This window comes from Megascapheus bottae, chromosome 18, assembly GCF_031878675.1.
Source record: "Megascapheus bottae isolate mThoBot1 chromosome 18, mThoBot2.hap1, whole genome shotgun sequence".
NCBI lineage: Eukaryota > Metazoa > Chordata > Mammalia > Rodentia > Geomyidae > Megascapheus > Megascapheus bottae.
The window spans coordinates 40,448,983-40,467,546 of NC_143526.1; the positions used below are offsets into that span (position 1 = coordinate 40,448,983).

At 46.4% G+C, this 18,564-nt stretch overlaps 1 protein-coding gene across 2 annotated transcripts in view; it reads right to left on the reverse strand.

The window, feature by feature from the left end:
• The window catches only part of B4galt5 (beta-1,4-galactosyltransferase 5), a 55,854-nt gene that overhangs the window by 15,361 nt on the left and 21,929 nt on the right, over positions 1-18,564 (reverse strand). The gene's annotated exons all lie outside the window — the stretch shown is intronic.

Consider the following 18,564-nt stretch of genomic DNA (forward strand, 5'->3'; position numbering starts at 1 on the left):
TTAGGGATAAACCAACTGGCTCTACTCTTAGTGCTGAAGACCCAGGTGGTTGGCAGTGGAAAGGGAGGTGGTCCCAATTCTCTTCTCGGAGCCCTCAGTGCTTTCAAGCACGACTCACCTACACATCACCTTCCCCCACTCCACAGAACAGAGTTGACATACCTTAGTCTAGAGAGGGTAGGAGAAGAGTCGATTACAACCCTAACAAGATGGAATCTCTCAGTACTCGTGAAACAACGAGACCATCACCTTTTCCATTTCCAGATAATGGCACAGTGCCGAGTCATGACAGGCCACAGCCCATACACATCTGTTAAACTCAAGCCTCAAACTTCCCATAGAATTTCTCACCTGTTCCTGTGGCTGAGCTATGGTTGGGGGTTGTAAAGCTCTCCCTGCCCAGAAACCCCCCCTTTCATCTCCACACACCACCACACCAATCATATATCCGCAGGTGTACTGAGTGGCCATCCCCAGGCATAGTTACAGATGAACGGTGCCTCACAGCAAAGGCAGGGCTTCCTCCCAGGCCTGGATATTTCCCTGAGGGGTTCCGTAGGACTGCATGCTCTCACTTTTGCCTTTCCTGTCTTTATCCCCAGCTGCCACTGGCCAGCAGTGGTCTGTACCCTTTGTGCCAGGCAAACTGAGTCCTTGGAATCCAAGCCCACACAGCTCAGAGGAAATCACACACACCTTCCCCTTCCTGCAGTATGTCATTGCTAAGTCCGCTTCTGTTTTAGGTTTTTTTGTCTATCTGCTGACAGTGTTGTCTAACAGACAACCAATGGGCATAGTTGGTATAAGCTAAGAAACTCACCTGATCACATACCATGAATGCTGTTTCTAAAATGCTGGAAGAGAAAGTAAATATTGCCAAACAGAGGAAATCATGACAAATCCACAGACGAGGCTGGATGGGATCCAGTGCTTCCACACTGCCCAGAAACAAGTTCCACGAACACAGATCACAATCTGCAGGACTCGCTGCCATGTGCTAAGAAGACGCTATTTCAGGAGGAAGATGGGCTCAAGTTAAACTTAAATCTCTGTGTGGTAGGCAGGTCTATGCCATACTTCTTTCCTGCCATACTTCCTTCCTAATAAACTTTCCTATCACTTTTATTAAATGAAAAGGTACGAGGGAGGAAAGGGAGACAGACAAGCAAGAAAGAAAATAGTACTTTGGGTTGGGCCAAAGTTTCCTGCTCCTGTTTCCTATCCACTGTTTTGGTTTTTTTTTGCCAGTCCTGGGCTTGAGCTCAGGGCCTGAGCGCTGTCCTTGGACTTTCTCAAGGCTAGAGCTGTACCACTTGAGCCTCAGCACCACTTCCAGCTTTTTTCTATGTATGTGGTTCCGAGGAATCGAACCCGGGTCTTCATGCATGCTAGGCAAGCACTCTACCACTAGGACAAACTCCCGGCCCCCCTATCCACTGTTTTTCATGCAACATTCTACACTCACCCGAGGACCCCACTTCCACAGGCCCCTGACCCATGCAGATTATAGTCTATGTAAACCGGCTCAGCTATCTGTACTGGATAAAGCATGTTGCCTGTGCTGACTGAGTGCGCAGATACAACTACACAAGCTCAGATCAAGTGAAACCACTGGCCGCCCTCTCTCTACCTGTTAGCAGTAACTGTCAACTCTAGCCTCTTCTGAAGATCCCCAATGTCCCAGCACCCCCCAGCACAGGGAGGTCAGGGAAGCAGCAAGTCACTTATAAACATACCAGTCTGTTTTAGTGTGTTCCAACAGGATCCAGACCAATGGTGGAAGAAATGTAATACATTTGAAAGTGATAAACAGTTGCTATATCTTCCATGGTTTCAACAAATTGGAGCTAAGAGCCGACTGTGTGAAATATACTAGGAGTGGTGAGACAGAATGCAGTGGCTCAGGCCTGTAAATCCTGGCTGCTCATGAGACTGAGAACTGGGAATCAAGGTTCAATTCAAAGCCAGCCTGGACAGAAAAATCCATGAGACTTCATCATCAAGTAACCAGCAAAACCCCAGAAATGTCAGAGCACCAGCTTTGTGTAGAAAAAGCTAAGGGAGAGTATGAAGCCTTGAGTTCAGACCCCAGTACTGGAACAAAAGAAAGCAACAAAAAGACAAAACAAAATAAGACCATGTAACTCAGGAGAGAACTGCTAGCGCATTGCTCAACACCAGTTCAGGCTTACTGATGATCTTCTTTGTGTTCCCAGGCACTGTGGTTATTATATAGCCTCGGTGTCCACACTGAGAGCTGGATTATAACGGTAATGCAGCTGAGGAAAATAAGCCCAGTTAGGTTCACAAGCAGGAACCTCTATCCAGATGCTGCCTCCTGCCCTGCGCTTACTTCCTGACTATAAGATAGGTAGGTCCTTTCTTCCTTTGGTCCTCAATTCTAACAGAGGACCTCCTCTCTGGCTTCTCCAGGACTCTCCAGCTGGCCTCTACGCCTTCAACCATATAGTACAATTGTTCACCTGAACATACACTAATAATCACTATTGTTATTATTATTTTGCTAGTTGTGGGATTTGAACTCAGGGCCTAAGCACTGTCCTTGCACTTTTCTCAAGGCTAGCACTCTGCCACTTGAGCCACAGTACCACTTCCAGCTTTTTCAATGTATGTGGTACCTCAGAATTGAACCCGGGTCTTCATGCATGCTAGCAAGCACTCTACCACTAGGCCAAACTGCCGGCCCAATAATCACTATTATTATGACAGAATGTGCCCCCTATAAGTAAATTTCACTTTCCAAATTACAAATAAAATAATTTGGCACAATGAACCTAAGAAAGAACCAAGAGTCTTCTCAATGGAGAATCTAGGGCTAGGCAGCTGTGGCTCAAGCCTAAAATCCTAGCTACGCAGGAGGCTGAGATTTGAGGATCAAAGTTTAAAGCCAGCCCGGGCGGGAAAGTCCATGAGACTCTCATTTCCAATTAACCGCCAGCCGCAGGACTAACAACAACCAAAACAAAAACAGGATTTTTTTATTGTAAACATTTGCATCCTTATTTGTCTGTAAGCATGGGGCAGACGGCAGGCAGCCAGGCCCTGCCAAGCACCTTGCTAGGGTCCAGTCCACCCTGCGTGGATGCTCACCCTCTGGCTTCTCACTTCAGCCTCATTTATCTTTGTAACATTTAAACTCACATATTTTTATGTGTGTGCTAGTCCTGATGCTTGAACTTAGGGCCTGGGTGTTATCTTTTTAGCTCGTTTGCTTAAGGCTAGTTCTCTATTACTTGAGCCATGCTCCACTTCCAGCTTTTTTGGGAGGTTAAGTGGAGATAAGAATCTCAGGGACTTTACTCCTCAGCTTGAGCAGTTAGGGTTATTATAGGCAGGAGACATTGGCACCCAACAAAATTTTCTGTTAATCCCATACCTCACAAAGCCTTATTAAAGGGTTCATATGACATTAATTGTAACTAAATGTCCACTCAAAGGAACTGGGTAGGCTTTGGTCCAGCCTAGGGGAGCCACAGAAGGGCAAGGATCATTCCAGCAAGCATGGATGGCCCTGAGCCACTGCACAGCAACATAACAAACTGCACTGTGTGACCCCCTTTGTCACGTGGTGCAGAAAAGCCAGACACAAAGGGTTTGTGTAGCAGGGCGCCGTGGATACCAGTCCACAGGCGGGTGCAGAGAATTGGGGGGGAGAATAGGCATGGGGGGGTGGGAATGGCGGGGGTGGGGGGAGAAATTTCTGCTTTCTGCTGTCTTATCCCTTTACCTCCTTACCCTAGGAATTCAGTGCATAGAAATTCACTAAGCTGTCACTTACTCACACACACATTTCAATGTCTACTATGCTACCATTAACTATGATCTATGATCAGTCCTCACTAGAGGGAAAACAGCACCCACTGAGGGGTGATTAGTACTGACTGCCTAGGAGATGGGGAGAGAGCTAGTATGTGCTTCTGTGTTTCTACAGCATAGCAACGAGTGACAATTATTATGTCCAGGGATAGGAGGAGGCAGGGGGAAAAGGACCGAAATCCGAGGGTACCTCACTGGACTAATTTCCAGTTTAACAAACATTGAGGGGGGTGTGGATGTAACTCGGTGGTAGAGCACAACATGCCTAGCAAATACGAGGGCCTGGACTTAGTCCCCAGCACTACCAAAATACAAAGTGCACACCAGAGATAACAGGCAGAAAGCTCTGCAAGTAAATACAAACGGAAACAATTCTAATTGTATCAGACTGGAAGTACAACATACAGAAAATAACTTAAGACTCAACTTTGAACACATTAGGGGAGAGGGAGAGAGGAAAGGAAGAGGGAGGGAGGCAGGCCCAGGCAAGGTGGAAACAAGGGAGGACTGGAGAGTCTGGTTGGTAAGTTTGTGGCCTTTGGGTTACTCTTGGTCACAGTCACTCATGGGCACAGACAGATACTGAACCCCAGGTGAGAAGGCTGGTGTAGATCAGGATACCCCAACACAGCCAGTGCCTCAATACCACATGCCGATCACACACAGGCGTAACTTTCCTTCAAAGGACAAGGGAATTCTAGAAGAACACCAGTGGCAATCTCAAGCTCATCTATAAATCCATGCTTTCAAAATAAAGGACAAGGAGGAGGAAGGGAATAGGAAGATAACATAAGTGGAACAGAAGGAAACAGGTCACTGGCTCTCACATGCTCGTACCAGATATAACCAGAATAAGGGAGAACCAAGAATAAAACATGCTACAACGATGAGAGCGCCTGATTTTTTTTACTATATTAAAAAACAAATAAACAAATACTGCATGCGTTTTTGTTTTTGTTTCTGCCAGTCCTGGGGCTTGAACTCAGGGCTCGAGCACTGTCCTTGGTCTTTTTCCTCAAGGCTAGCGCTCTGCCACTTGAGCCAGAGCACCACTCCTGGCTTTTCTATGTAAATGATATCAAGGAATTGAACCTGGGTCTTTGTGCGTGCTAAGCAAGCACTCTACCACTAGGCCAAACTCCCAGCCTACATAGTCTTTTATGACGTGTGTGTTTATAATTTTTTTTGGGGGGGTGGTCAATTGTGGGGCTTGAACTGGGTACTGTTCCTGAGCTCTTCAGCTCAAGGCTACCTACCACCTTAGCCCTGGACCCACAGCCCCACTTCCGGTTTTCTAAAAAGTTTCTTGACTTTAGTGCCTGGGCTGGTTTTGAACTGTAATCCTCAGATCTCAGCCTCCTGAATAGCTAGGATTACAGGCTTGATCCACAGCGCCCAACATGACTATTATTTTCTATAAAAACCTAGAACCCCAAAAGTAACTAACTCTACATGCAAATAATAGAGATTATCAATGTTGCTTTTCTCTCTGCCCTGGTATTTCATAAAGAATGTATTCATGCCAGGCACCAGTAGCTCATTCTGTAAGCACAGCTATTCAGCCCGCCCAGGCAGTGAAGTCTGTGACTCTTATCTCCAATTAACCACTAAAAAAAGCCAGAAGTGAAGATGTGATTCAAGTAGAATGGTAGCCTTGATCACAAGCTCAGGGACAGTGTCTAGGACCTGAGTTCAAACCCCAGAACAGGCGAAGGCACACATACAAACTGAGTTCATTTGCTCTGCTTATAAAGAGGTGGAGTCCTACAACAGAATGCACTTGTGGTTTATTTCTTTATGCTTCCAAACACCTGTGTCCTCTTGGTTCACTGACGTCACAGTCACTGACCACAGTGAGTGATGTCTGAGGAAACCAAGTCTGCAGAAGTAGTCGACTCTGCAGAGCCCATAGGGCTTTCATTCTAGAGCCCGAGTTTTCACCAGACATGCTGGATGTCTCAGGAGTCGGGCCAGAACCCACGGCCACTATGCTGACCTCTGCCTATTGCTTCCTGCAACTGCAGCCCTTACCCTCTGTACCTGACTCCTGGCTTTCAATACTCCACACATCAGGAGTGGAATCAGAACACAGATGGATGTACCTCAACACCATCTAACTGGAACGGTGTATGCTCGAAGCTCTACTGCCAGCCATCGCCATCTCTCTGCATGGCAGTCCTACTTAAAAGGTTAGGCGAAGGGCCGGGAATTTGGCCTAGTGGTTAAAGTGCTTGCCTAGCATGCATGAAGACCCGGGTTCGATTCCTCGGTACCACATATGTAGAAAAAAAAAAAAAGCCAGAAGTGGTGCTGAGGCTCAAGTGGTAGAGCTCTAGCCTTGAGAAAGTGCTCAGGCCCTGAGCTCAAGCCCAGGACTGGCAAAAAAAAAAAAAGGTTAGGCGATCACAGCACACCTCCACTGTACATATACAGTAATACATATTTAAGAACAAAAAAAAGTTTGCATGTTTTTAAAATATAAAGAATTTCTTAGCAACAAATTTGGATCCACTCTCACATCTATTTAAATGTTTTAGATTGACTATGTGAGAATTTTCACACACACACAAAAAGTGTCTCAAGCAAGCCACAGGACTGGGGATGTGGCTTAGTGCTTGCCTAGCATGCATGAAGCCCTGATACAATTCCTGGGTACCACATAAACAGAAAGGACCAGAAGTGACAGTGTGGCTCAAGTCATAGAGTGCTAGTCTTGAGCAAAAGAAGCTCAAGGACGGCACCCAGGCCAAGTTTAAGCCCCAAGATTGGCAAAAACAAAAACAAAACGAACAAAAAACATGGAGTCAGGCACTAGTGGCTCACACCTGTAATCCTAGCTACTCAGGAGGCTAAGATCTAGGGGCTGCAGTTCAAAGACAGCCAGAGCAGTTAAGACTCTTAACTTTCATTAACCACTAGAAAACTGAAGTGGAATTGTGGCTCAAGGTGGCAGAGTGCTGGCCTTGGGTGAAAAAGCTCAAGGATAGCACACAGGCCCCAAGTTCAAGCCACATGACTGGCATCCCTCACCCTTACCCCCCAAAAAAAGGGAGAGAGAGAAAGGAAAACCAGTAACACACACAGTAACAGAATAAAGAATCTCAATATTTATTTTGTGGGGGAAACTGGACCTGAGGTATCTCCTTTGCTTCCCTAGTCCTTCTGATTTGAGTAGAAAAACCTACAAGGTCAATCACAGGTTATGCTGTCTACTCTATCATTCCCGTATTTTTCTTTTTTTAAGTGTTAAAAAAAAAAATGAAGCCAGGCGTGGTGGCTCACACCTGTAATCCTAGCTACTCAGGAGGCTGAGATCTGAGGATCTCAGTTCAAAGCCAGACCGGGCACTAAAGTCTGTGAGTCTGTTACCTCTAATTAGCCACCAGAAAACCGGAAGTGGTGCTGTGGTTCAAGGGGTAGGGTACAAACTACCTCGTAAACATTTGTACAGACTCATTAGTATACTAGGTATGAGATTAAACCATGGAACTGACAGATGCTTCCACTGGCAACCTTAAAATATAGGAATATAAACTCTAATTACAACTAAAAACTAAAAATTCCCAAGGGGTCAAAGACCAATCTCCAGAAGTACTCACTCCAGGCAGCCCCACCCTCCCAAAACAGGGCTCAGCCAACAGAGGCCCAAACTTCCACCACCGCAGGTGAACCAGCCCTGGTGCAGACCTGCACTGTTTTCAGCTGCCCACCCCAAGGACCCGCCTGCATCCACGACTGTCTACGCCCCCTGCCTGGGGATTGGGGTGACAGTGAGGGGAGACACCTTGCTGCTAAAGGCACCAGCAGGTGACTGGCCAAGGTTCTGTTCTCCTCTTTAGCCTCAGTCACCTATGGGTAGCCTGGAGCTGTTCAGGTCCCCAGAACATCTTGAGGTGCTTACACCCTTCCTGTGTCGTCAGTGCCCTCTGGATCTACCTTGGGCCAGAAGCAATCCCCAAGAGCATTTCTGGCTAAGTTTCCCCAGGCTCAGAGCTGACTTGAACACAGAAGTCCACAGAAAGGAGCTCAAGTGCTTCAACTCTGAACACCATCGACCAACAACGGTTTCTTCTTTGCACATGGATGAAGCTAGAAGCTGCTTGTCTAAGTGACACAAAAGCTGAGTTATAATAAGCACTGCTAAGGATATGCTGCAGTGTCTCAAACCTGTGTGGAAACAGAAATGGGAAACTGCCTCTAGAGGACAAGTAATAGAGTAAAACACTCAGACTCCAACCCAAGGCGTTCATCCTAGAGAAAGAACCACACAAAGAATCATGGCCGAGCGCCAGGAGCATGGCCTAGTGGTAATATGCTCACCTAGCATGCATGAAGCCCTGGGTTCGATTCCCCGGAACCAAATACACAGAAAAAGCTGGAAGTGGTGCTGTGGCTCAAGTGGCAGAGTGCTACCCTTGAGCAAAAAGTGTCAAGGCCAGTGCCCAGGCCCTGACCTCTCACTAGCCCAAAAGTCCACTGCTTCCAGCTTCCACACCATCCTCTAAGCCTGGCCTGAGGCCTTAACATATGTATCTCTGCAGACCGCTTGGGTCTTGCTCCCCATCCTCTTTTGGAAAGGGGATTACTCTCTGTGTCCTGTGAGGATAATACACAGTAATCACATTATATTAGCAGAGAAGACGGTGGCAGGCTAATGGGGTTACCCACTCTGTGCGAATAACTGCTGGCAGAAAGAAGAGAAGGGAAGCTGGGCCTGGTGACACACACCTGACATCTAGCTTCCACTGTAGGTAGATGCATGAAATGGAAAGATCAAGCCTAAGTGCTGGCTGGGACAACAAGACGCCCATCTCAAAAACAACCAATGAAACCAGGACACTGGTGGCTCATACCTGTAATCCTAGCTATTCAGGAGACTGAAATCTGGAGAACTGCAGTTCCAAACTAGCCTGGGTAAGAAAGTTTGTAAGACTCTTGTGCCCAGTTAATAACAAAAAAAGCCTCTAGAAAACAGGAAGTGGGGCTTGGCTCAAGGGTAGAGTGGTAGCCTTGAGCTGAAGAGCTCAGGAACAGGTCTAGGCAGAGTACAAGCCTCAAGATCTACCAAAAAAAAAAAAAAGCCCAGTTCCTAGGTCCTGATCCAAGCCCCAAGACTGCCCCTGCCCCCCCAAAATTGCATTTATTGGTCAGACATGGTGGCGCATACTATAATCCCAGCCCTAGCTACTTGGGAGATAGAGGCAAGATCTAGATAATCCAAGGTTCAAACCCCCAAACTGTCTTTGTTCTTTACCTAAAATTTCACAGATGAGCTCAAAAATCTATAACCCCCTCTCCCCACACTGTTCCTTCCGCACAAGCCTCTAGATGGCTTCCCACTGCCTGCTCTCTCAAGGCCAAGTTCAAACATCTCCTGCTTAGAGGAGACAGGACTAGAAGAGCCAAGAAACCTGCCCCCAGACTCTGCCATTCAGTTCTTGCCACTCCCAAATCAAGCCCCAGGCAACACAGCTCCTGCTACCTGAAACACAGCCAAGGTGAAGAGAAAAATGTCCCTGTCACCACAAAGCAGGAGCTTGGGGTGGGTGGCAGGGAGGAGAGGGAAAGATTTCTGAGGAGACCAAACCCTGTGTTGGTGCCCTCGTAGGACCTGCAGGGGCCTGCCCCTAAGGCTCTCTCCCCAGCTACATCCATACACTCAACAACAGACAACCCATCCCCACTCAAGGCTCCTGCTACCTAGACAAAAAAGCCAATCCCACCCCTGCCCACCCCATAATCACGCTCAAGTGTTTATCTGTTAAAACTCAGCCCAAAGATCGGAGGACCTGGATTCTGGGCTGGCAACCATGTAGCTCTGAGATGCAACAAAAATTAAATTACAGTGTTCCATAATAGATTCAGGGGTTTATTTTTAAATATTAACAAGCCTGCCAGAGGGAGCAGGTTTATCAAGGGATAAGAAGCCTACAGGACCTCTCCTTCACTCAGAGACCAATTAGCATTCCCCAGGAGCCTGCCAGCAGCCTCTCCAGTGCTTACCTTGCCCAGGCCCCAGTGAATCCGCTTCTTGCGCAGGCCTTGATCCCAGAGCCTGTGGGGATCAAGGGATGGGGCACTACCTGCACTATTAAAGGAGAATGGCTATTTTGATCCATAGTCTCTCCTCTTACCTTGTTTTGCTCTGTTTGTAGTTATTTTTTAAATCAGCACAAGCTTAACTCTCAGTCCTCTGTGCATTTCACAGCTCCATCTCTGTCAGCACAAAGTAAATTTTTCAGCCCTAGGTGTTACTTCTGCAATCTGGTTGATCTCCAAAGAGGTGGGTGACTGTATCTTTAAGCCACTGGCTGCACTTAAGACTGCCCTCAGACACCCTTGCCAAATTAAGGCATCCCAGAGGCTGCATCCTCTCCCTCATCCCATACCAACCCAGCCCCACATACCAAGCTCTGTGGTTTCTGGGTCACTGCCCACACCCTGATGGGTTAAATTTTAAGACACTGAAATATTACCAGATGAAAACTTGAATTAAAATTATATGTATGGTTATAGAAAAGCTGTTGGTCCGGGAGTTTGGCCTAATGGTAGAGTGCTTGCCTAGCATGCATGAAGACCAGAGTTTGATTCCTCTGTACCACATCCATAGAAAAAGCCGGAAGTGGTCCTATGGCTCAGGTGGTAGAGCTCTAGCCTTGAAAAATCCAAGGACAGTGCTCAGGCCCTGAGTTCAAGGCCTAGGATTGACAAAAAAAAAAAAAAAAGTGAAAGAAAATAAAAGCTATTAACTACATGGTTCAAAGAAAAATTCACTCAAAAACGAACAAAAAAACCTAGAAGCAAGCCCGTAATCTCAGCACTTAAAAGGCAGAAGAGGATCCTACAAATTAAAAAAAAAGCCAAAACAAAATAACAGAACCAACTACCCAAGTCCCCTCTGCAAGGCATCCCTAAAAGTCAGGCTGACTTTCTAGAAGGTCTTGCTAATTTGCAGTTACAGCAGTGCACTCTAAGAAAGCAGGATGGAAGACTGTATCTACTCTGTCTCAACAGCCTGGCCCTGAGATAAAATGATAATGATAAAAGCTCCTGAAGTGAAGCCATTGACCAACATCCCCCCTAAAAGGACAAAAAGGTCTAAGAGACCCAGCTGTAGAGGATCCTGACAGCAGACCTCTCTCCCTGCTCACAGAGCCTCTGCAGGGACTGCCCAGGACAGGGCATAGACATGGCAAGGCTGGCTGCAGAGGGAGGCACATCTGGTGGGAAGGACAACCCTAGGACAAGAGCTTTTCCAAAAGGCCAGGCTTCAGTGGCACTCAGCCTGGGCAACAAAGGTGACTTACAGTTTTCTGATGAGTAACAAAGAAGTCAGCCTGAATCATGGAGAACCACTTCTAAGATTTCCTCCCCATACCAGCTCCCCCAAGTCAGCTCTGCCCAGGGCCGCCAGGCCTTCCCTGTGCTCTCTTTTAAACATAGTCACATGATTGCTATTTCAGTGAGGGGGAGAGGGTACAGGGAGGAGAGAAGAATCTAGAATATTCAGGAGTACTACAACTTTTTTTTTTTTGGTCAGTCCGAGAGCTGGAACTCAGGGCTTAGGCACTGTCCTTGGGCTTTCTCAAGGTTAGCACTCTACCACTGGAGCCACAGCACTTCTTCCAGCTTTTTTCTGTGTATGTGTTACCAAGGAATCAAACGCAGGGCTTTGTGCATGCTAGGCAAGCACTCTACCACTAGGACATACTTCCAACCCCTTTTTTCTTTTCTTTACAGGCAAGCTCTTACCACTATACATCCCAGGCTAGCCTGACTCAAACTCCCAAGTGCTGGGACTACAGGCATGTCCCACTAACACTTAGTCTGCAATGGCATCTGCTGAGCAGCTCATTTCATGACTGCACTATTCTTTAACATTTGAGAAAATGACCCTTTATTTTTGAGGCCCTTTCACACAGTCTAGATGGCCAACACACCAACCTCTGAGTGCAATTGTTAGATGTAAACATTTGATAGAAATGACTTGAAAGTAGGGTTTAAGAATAAGTGGTGATAGCCGGTCTTGGTGGAACTCGTCTGTAATCCTAGCTACTAAGGAGGCTGACATCTGAGAATCACTGTTTAAAGCCAGCCTGGGACCTAGAAAAAGTTTGAGACTCATTTCCAATTAACTATAAGAAAATGGGAAGGGGATGTGGGGGGGGAGGGAAACGGGTATGAAGACATGTGAAAGGGTATCAATGTATGTGAATTAATGCACCTTCTATCTGGCAAATATCATGTAACCCTTTTACTAATTACAATAAAAAAAAAGAGTAGAGAAACAAATCATAAGCTGAAAAAAAAAAAAAGAAAATGGGGAGGGCTGGGAGTTTGGCCTAGTGGTAGAGTGCTTGCCTAGCATGCATGAAGACCCGGGTTCGATTCCTCGGTTCCACATACATAGCAAAAAGCCGGAAGTGGTGCTGAGGCTCAAGTGGTAAAGTGCTAGCCTTGAGAAAATCCAAGGACAGTGCTCAAGCCTTGAGCCCAAGCCCAGGACTGGCAAAGAAAAAAAAAAAGAAAATGGGAAGTGGAGCCAGATGGGGTGGCTCACGCCTATAATCCTAGTTACTCAGGAGGCTGAGATCTGAGGATCGTGGTTCAAAGCCAGGCAGGCATTACAAAGCCAAGAGAGACTCTTATCTCCTGTCAATCACTAGAAAATAGGAAGTGAGGCTGAGGCTGAAGGGTAGCGTGGTAGCCTTGAGCTGAAGAGCTCAGGGACAGGGCCCAGAGTTCAAGTCCTATGACCCACCAAAAAAATGAAAAAAGAAAAGAACAGGAAATGGGGATGTGACTCAAGGATAGGGCAATAGCCTTGAGCTGAAGAGCTCAGGGACAGTGAGTTTGGCCTAGTTGTAGAGTGCTTGCCTAGCATGCATTAAGACCCAGGTTCAAATCATTGGTACCAGAAATGCCAGAAATGGTGCTGAGGCTCAAGTAGTAGTAGAGTGCTGGCCTTGAGGAAAGCCCAAAGACACTGCTCAGGTCCTGAGTTCAGGCCCCAGGACTGGCAAAAAAAAAAAAAAAAAAAAAAAAAAAAAAAAAAAGGAGTAAGTGGCAAAGCCAGGTGCTGGTGTCTCATGCCTAAAATCCTAGCTGCTCAGGAGGCTAAGATCTGAGGATCACAGTTCAAAGTCAGCCCAGGCATGAAACCAGATGTTGAGCTGTGGCTCAAAGTGATAGAGCGCTAGCCTTGAGCTGAAGAGCTCAGGAATGGTGCCCGGGCCAAGTTCAAGACCCACTACTGATCCCACCCCCCAAAAAAGTGGCAAAACTAATGGATGTTAGTGTGTGTGTGTGTGTGTGCGCCCGCGTGCCCGTGCGTGCATGCGTGCGTGCGTGTGTATGTGTCATGGGGCTTGAACTCTGGGCCTGGGTGCTGTTCCTGAGCTCTACAGCTCAAGGTTACAGCCCTACATCTTGAGCCACAGCACCATTCCTGTTTTCTAGTGATTAATGGAGATAAGAGTCTCACAGGTACTTCACTGCCTGCGCTGACTCAACCCTCAGATCTCAGCCTCCTGAATAGCTAGGATTACGGTGTGAGCCACTGTGCCCCGCTACGGATGCTAATTTTTATAACATGGAAAAAAACTAAAAAAAAAAAAATAATAGTAGCACTTTTTTTTAAAAGGTGAATAAATGAAACTATCAAATCTGCTCCATGTATTTCTGAATTATCAGCAAATTGGAGAGAGCAGACAATGCTTTCTTTCCTTATGAAACTGACAGGTAAGAAAAAAATTATATGCAACTAAAAACAATATAACATAAGGGTCGTGCCCTCTACAATTACATAAAATATCTTTTAAATCATACTTTACCCAGTGCATTAAGGTATTTACTACCCTAGGATCCAGAGTAAACAAACCTTCCCACTTCAGAGCAGTGGTAAGGCAGACTCACAGAACACTAGAAAAGACCCAGATGTCACCACATCCCCATCCTACTACATCCAGCAGTCAGAGCATCGAGGTTCTGATCTAAGCTAGCAGATGAAGGTCTCTCAGTGGTGGCATGCTGGCTTGGCATGCAGAAAGCTGGCGTTGATTCCTAGATAGATAGATAGATAGATAGGAAAAAAAAGAAAGAGAAAGCAAGAAATAGAGAGGGGGAGGAGAAAAGAGAAGAGAAGAGAAAAGAAAAAAAAAAAAACAAAAGAAAAATGGAAGTCAACTTAGTTACTACATTCCCAGACACAGGTCAAGAGAAGTGAAGAGCCAAGTAAAATCAAACCTGGTATTCAAACTAAACAGATGAATGAAGGCATGGCCCAAGTGGTAGAGTGCCAGCCACAAACAAGAAAGCCAGTGCATGTGAGGCCCTTGGTTCAAGCTCCAGTATTGGCAAACTCACCAAAAAAGAAACTTAGGTCTTTGGCTAGACCTACGTTTTGACAGTGCCTAACTGACTCATACCTATAATCCTAGCTACTCTGGAGGTTGAGTCTGATGACCATGGCTTAAAGCCAGTCCAGGCAGAAAAGTCTAAGAGACTTAGCACCAATTAAGTTCCTTAGCTGGAGATTAAAGACTTATCTTTAATAAACCAGCAAAATGTCAGACTAGAGGTACTTATGGCTCCAGTGGTAGAGTGCCAGCTTCGTGCATAAAGCTGAGCAGAAGTCCTAAGATCAAGTGCTAACACATGCACACTCACACACATGCGCGCACACATGTGCACACACACCCCTAGCCAGTAATCCCATCTACTAAGGAAGCTGAGAACTGAGGATCTAGGTTCAAAGCCAGCTCAGGCAGTAGGGTCCATGAGATACTTATCTTTAACTAAGCACGAAAAGGCCCCAAGTAGAGCTGTCACTGAAGCAGTAGAGCACAAAAGCACAGGGACAGTACCCAGGCCGTACAAATAGTGTGAGTGGAAGAGATCATAGGGGTTTCCTGTATTTACTTCCCAAGTATCCCAAGATTCTAGATGCTGTTCTTCTTGTAGCCACAGGCAGGCACTAGACACAAGTCCAAAAACAGATATATCCACAGATGCTGGAGTTGTGTCTCAACGACATGCTGGTAATCAGCTGGCCAAGAGATCTAGAAAGTGGTTGCTAATCCATGTCCAGTAAAGCCTGATCACTGAGTCTCCAGATACATTTAGGAGCAAGCACAGGGGCTCTCAGAGGACAAGTGATAGGCCTTAACAAGGACTTCTCTTCTCCATCCTCCCTGAATCAAGAAGAAAACTGAGAGCTAAGTAGTGTTGTTGAGGCAGGTATTATTATTCCCATTTTATCAGAGAAGCTGAGAGATCACTGTTTTGACTAAAGATTCATCCCTAAAGAGACACCAAGCCCTTGGAAAGGTCCGTAGTCTCTGTACCTACTCCAATATAAGCCCCACCAGTGTCACTCCCACTAGTGGCAAAATGAAAGCAAAGCTTTCATGGCTTTTGGAGCCCAAAGCAAAGTCCAGGATTATCACTAGATGATTAGCACAAGGCATGGGAGGGATGTGTGACATTCATTTCCTGTCTACTTGTACTGCAGCTGCCCATTTTCACAAGTGTGGACAGTGCAGTGGATTGTGGGAAATGATCTGAAAAGTCTCTGGACACCAGCTCCATCTTCAAAATAAACTCTGGCCTCTAATTGTTTCAACAACATGCTCTTTAATGAAAAGGGTTTTTGTTTTGTTTTTCCAACTGCCAGATCTGAAGTAAAGCTACAATTTAATTTTCATTCTAGCCTCACTCATTCTCTCATGCCAGCAATGAAGGTAGCACTGAGCCTCACCTACAGGCTGAACACTGGCTAAACAAAAGACACCTTGTTCTTGGTCAGTTAGCAAAGCTTTCCTTCACCTACCTGACTGAAGCCCCAAAGAACCAGGTTTCCCTGGGCACACCACTGCTACTGTGGGACAGAGGGCAGGGGCAATTTAAGAGATACAGCAAATAACTCATAACTTGTTTCTGACTATACACACCTGCCTGAAAGCCACAGGGAAGCTTTCCAGGACTGCCTCCCAGGCTCAGTAGCCTGTCAAGTGAGCAAACTATAAAATCATACTCTCCAAAAGGCAAGTAGATCGTAGGGAAATAGTCTGAAAGTTCTACAAGAAAGCACTTGTTTCCTACATTGAGCTTGACCTCTTTTCTCTCCTGTTTTCTATTTCAAATGAAACTCATTTATCACTTGATTTTAAAAGTCATCTGCGTAATATACTGAAGATCATCTGATCATGTTAGCCTGAGAGCAAATCCTCCAGCTACTTAACACAACTGCTGCTATTTTACCAGTAGTACAAGCAGTACAGGCTGTAAGTGCTACCATGCTGACCACAGAGTGTTTGAAACAGGAGTCTGAGTTACAGAGGCCTCTCTATAGTCACAAATTCCCCTTAAAAATTACTCCATGCATGGGGCCGGGAGTTTGGCCTAGTGGTTAAAGTGCTTGCCTAGCATGCATGAAGACCTGGGTTCGATTCCTTGGTACCACATACATAGAAAAAAGCTGGAAGTGGTGCTGAGGCTCAAGTGGTAGAGCTCTAGCCTTGAGAAAGTCCAAGGTACGATTCCTCGGTACCACATACGTAGAAAAGAGCCAGAAATGGTGCTGAGGCTCAAGTGGTAGAGCTCTAGCCTTGAGAAAGTCCAAGGACAGTGCTCAGGCCCTGAGCTCAAGCCCAGGACTGGCAAAAAAAAAAAAAAAAAAAAAAAAATTACACCATGTAAAAGGTTATTCAAAGACATACTAAAAACACAAGAAAACCATGGACATATGCTGCCACACTTGGAAGTACACATGAAATAAGTAAGCCAGGCATGGAACTGGCAGCATGACTCCATTCAAGAGATGAGGGAAGCTAGGCGTGGTTGCTCACGCCGGTGATCCTAGCGACTCAGGAGGCTGAGATATGAGGATCAAGGTTCAAAGCTAGCCCGGGCACAAAAGGACCTGAGACTCTTATCTCCAATTAATCTCTAGAAAACGAGAAGTGGCGCTGTGGATCAAGGGGTAGCACAGGTGAAGGAGTATATGTGAGAAATTTGTTGAATCTAAGGTAAAAATCTGTGATAGCTGCTCTGATGTGGGGGTCCTCAGCAGAGCACAGCTAATCTTCTGATGCCCCTGAGTCCTCCCTGGGCTGTCTGGGCCTTCCAGACCTGAGCCCTCCAACCTCAGAGGGAAAAAGCAGGTACTCTGTTCCATCAGGTAGCACTGTCTCTCTCCTACAGCAGCTGCTTTTATATCTACTAACTTTTGAACTGATTCCTCTGATGTCTGGGGTCTACTGGGGAAACCTGGGCCTCCAAAGGCATGAATAAGAGAGCACAGACTCATGGGTAAGTGTCCAGGAACCCATCTAGACGACACAGAGGTCTGGCTTTCCTCAAACTCAGTGGGTAGGCTTGTCAGTCCCCTAAACCAGGCGTGAGGTTTCTTCTTGTCCATAAGAGAAAAGTGACACCTACTGCAGTGGCAGCAGAGCTCTCAGCATAGGCCTTGGATGTGTTAGTGCTCACATTAGCCCTGAGAAAAGGGAGAGGCTTCCCTCTGGGCTGAGAGAGGCCACCCACCAGGACGGCAAATGTTTTGGGTGCTTCTGTAAGTGGAAGAAATGGAGCTACAAGACACACAGAAGAGCCCTGACTTCTGTGGATCCACTCCAACTCCTCAGGGAGGAGCAGTGACATTGGATAGGAGTGCTGTTATTCAGCAGGGCCAGAGGCCAGAGGTCCTTGCCTCCCCGGATAGCCTTTAACTCATAAATGAAGATTGTGACGGCACAGTTAGTCACCAGCAGGAAGCCTTTTCCTTTAGAGTAAATTTAGACTTCCAGAGAAGTTGTGAGGACCCAAGTTGTGTGTACTCTTTCTGAGAAAGAGTCAACTGCTAATACCACAACAGTGACTCCGGAAGGGTGGACTCCCGCCTTATTGCACAACAGCAGGGGCTCACGAGATTGTCTGCAGGCAGGTCTGAAAACCCCCTCACCCCAGGTGGAGCATTCCACTTGTCTAGACCAAGGACACTGCCCTTGCCCCTTAAGAGACCACAGCCCATTTTTTATTTTCTGCTTCCTTGTTAAGACCCATATCACAGCCCTAGCCTATTGAGAATTGAGTCCTGTCCATTTCTTTTCCATTCTCCTCATTTTCCTAATAACTTCTGCCTCTATGAAGCCCTGGTCAGAGGTGCTCAAACCCAGCAGCCACAGAAGCAGGTGCATAAGAAGCTGGAGGTTTTCAGAGACCATCACTCTTTCTACTTATCACCTTCTTTGCCAAGAGCTTCTGCAGGGGCAAGAGATGCCCTCTCAGATGCTACTACCACCATCCCAAACCCACACGGGCAGGCAACATGGAGAAGCTGAGCTTAGGGAGACATGCAGAATGCTGTGGGCCCTGCAGGTTGGGAGGGAGGGAGGGAGAGAGAGAGAGGGAGGGAGAGGGAGAGAGGGCATAGCAGCTAGGCCTGGATCCTAGGACTCCACACCTTAACCCATTCTGCCACCTCCCACTGCTTTGTCTTCTACATTGTCTATCTCAAAGGCAGTATGAAAATACTCTTTAATTTTTCAAAACAGAAATTAAGGACTTGGAAGACATAATCAGATACAGCTAAAAATATAGGAAAACAACAGCTCACAACCAAAAAGCCAAATGTTAACTCACCCTAACCCTCAGACATAGACAGCTCTCAGATCCTGTGTCATCACAAATATTTTGGGATAGTTTCCCCGGCTCCCCACCCCGCCA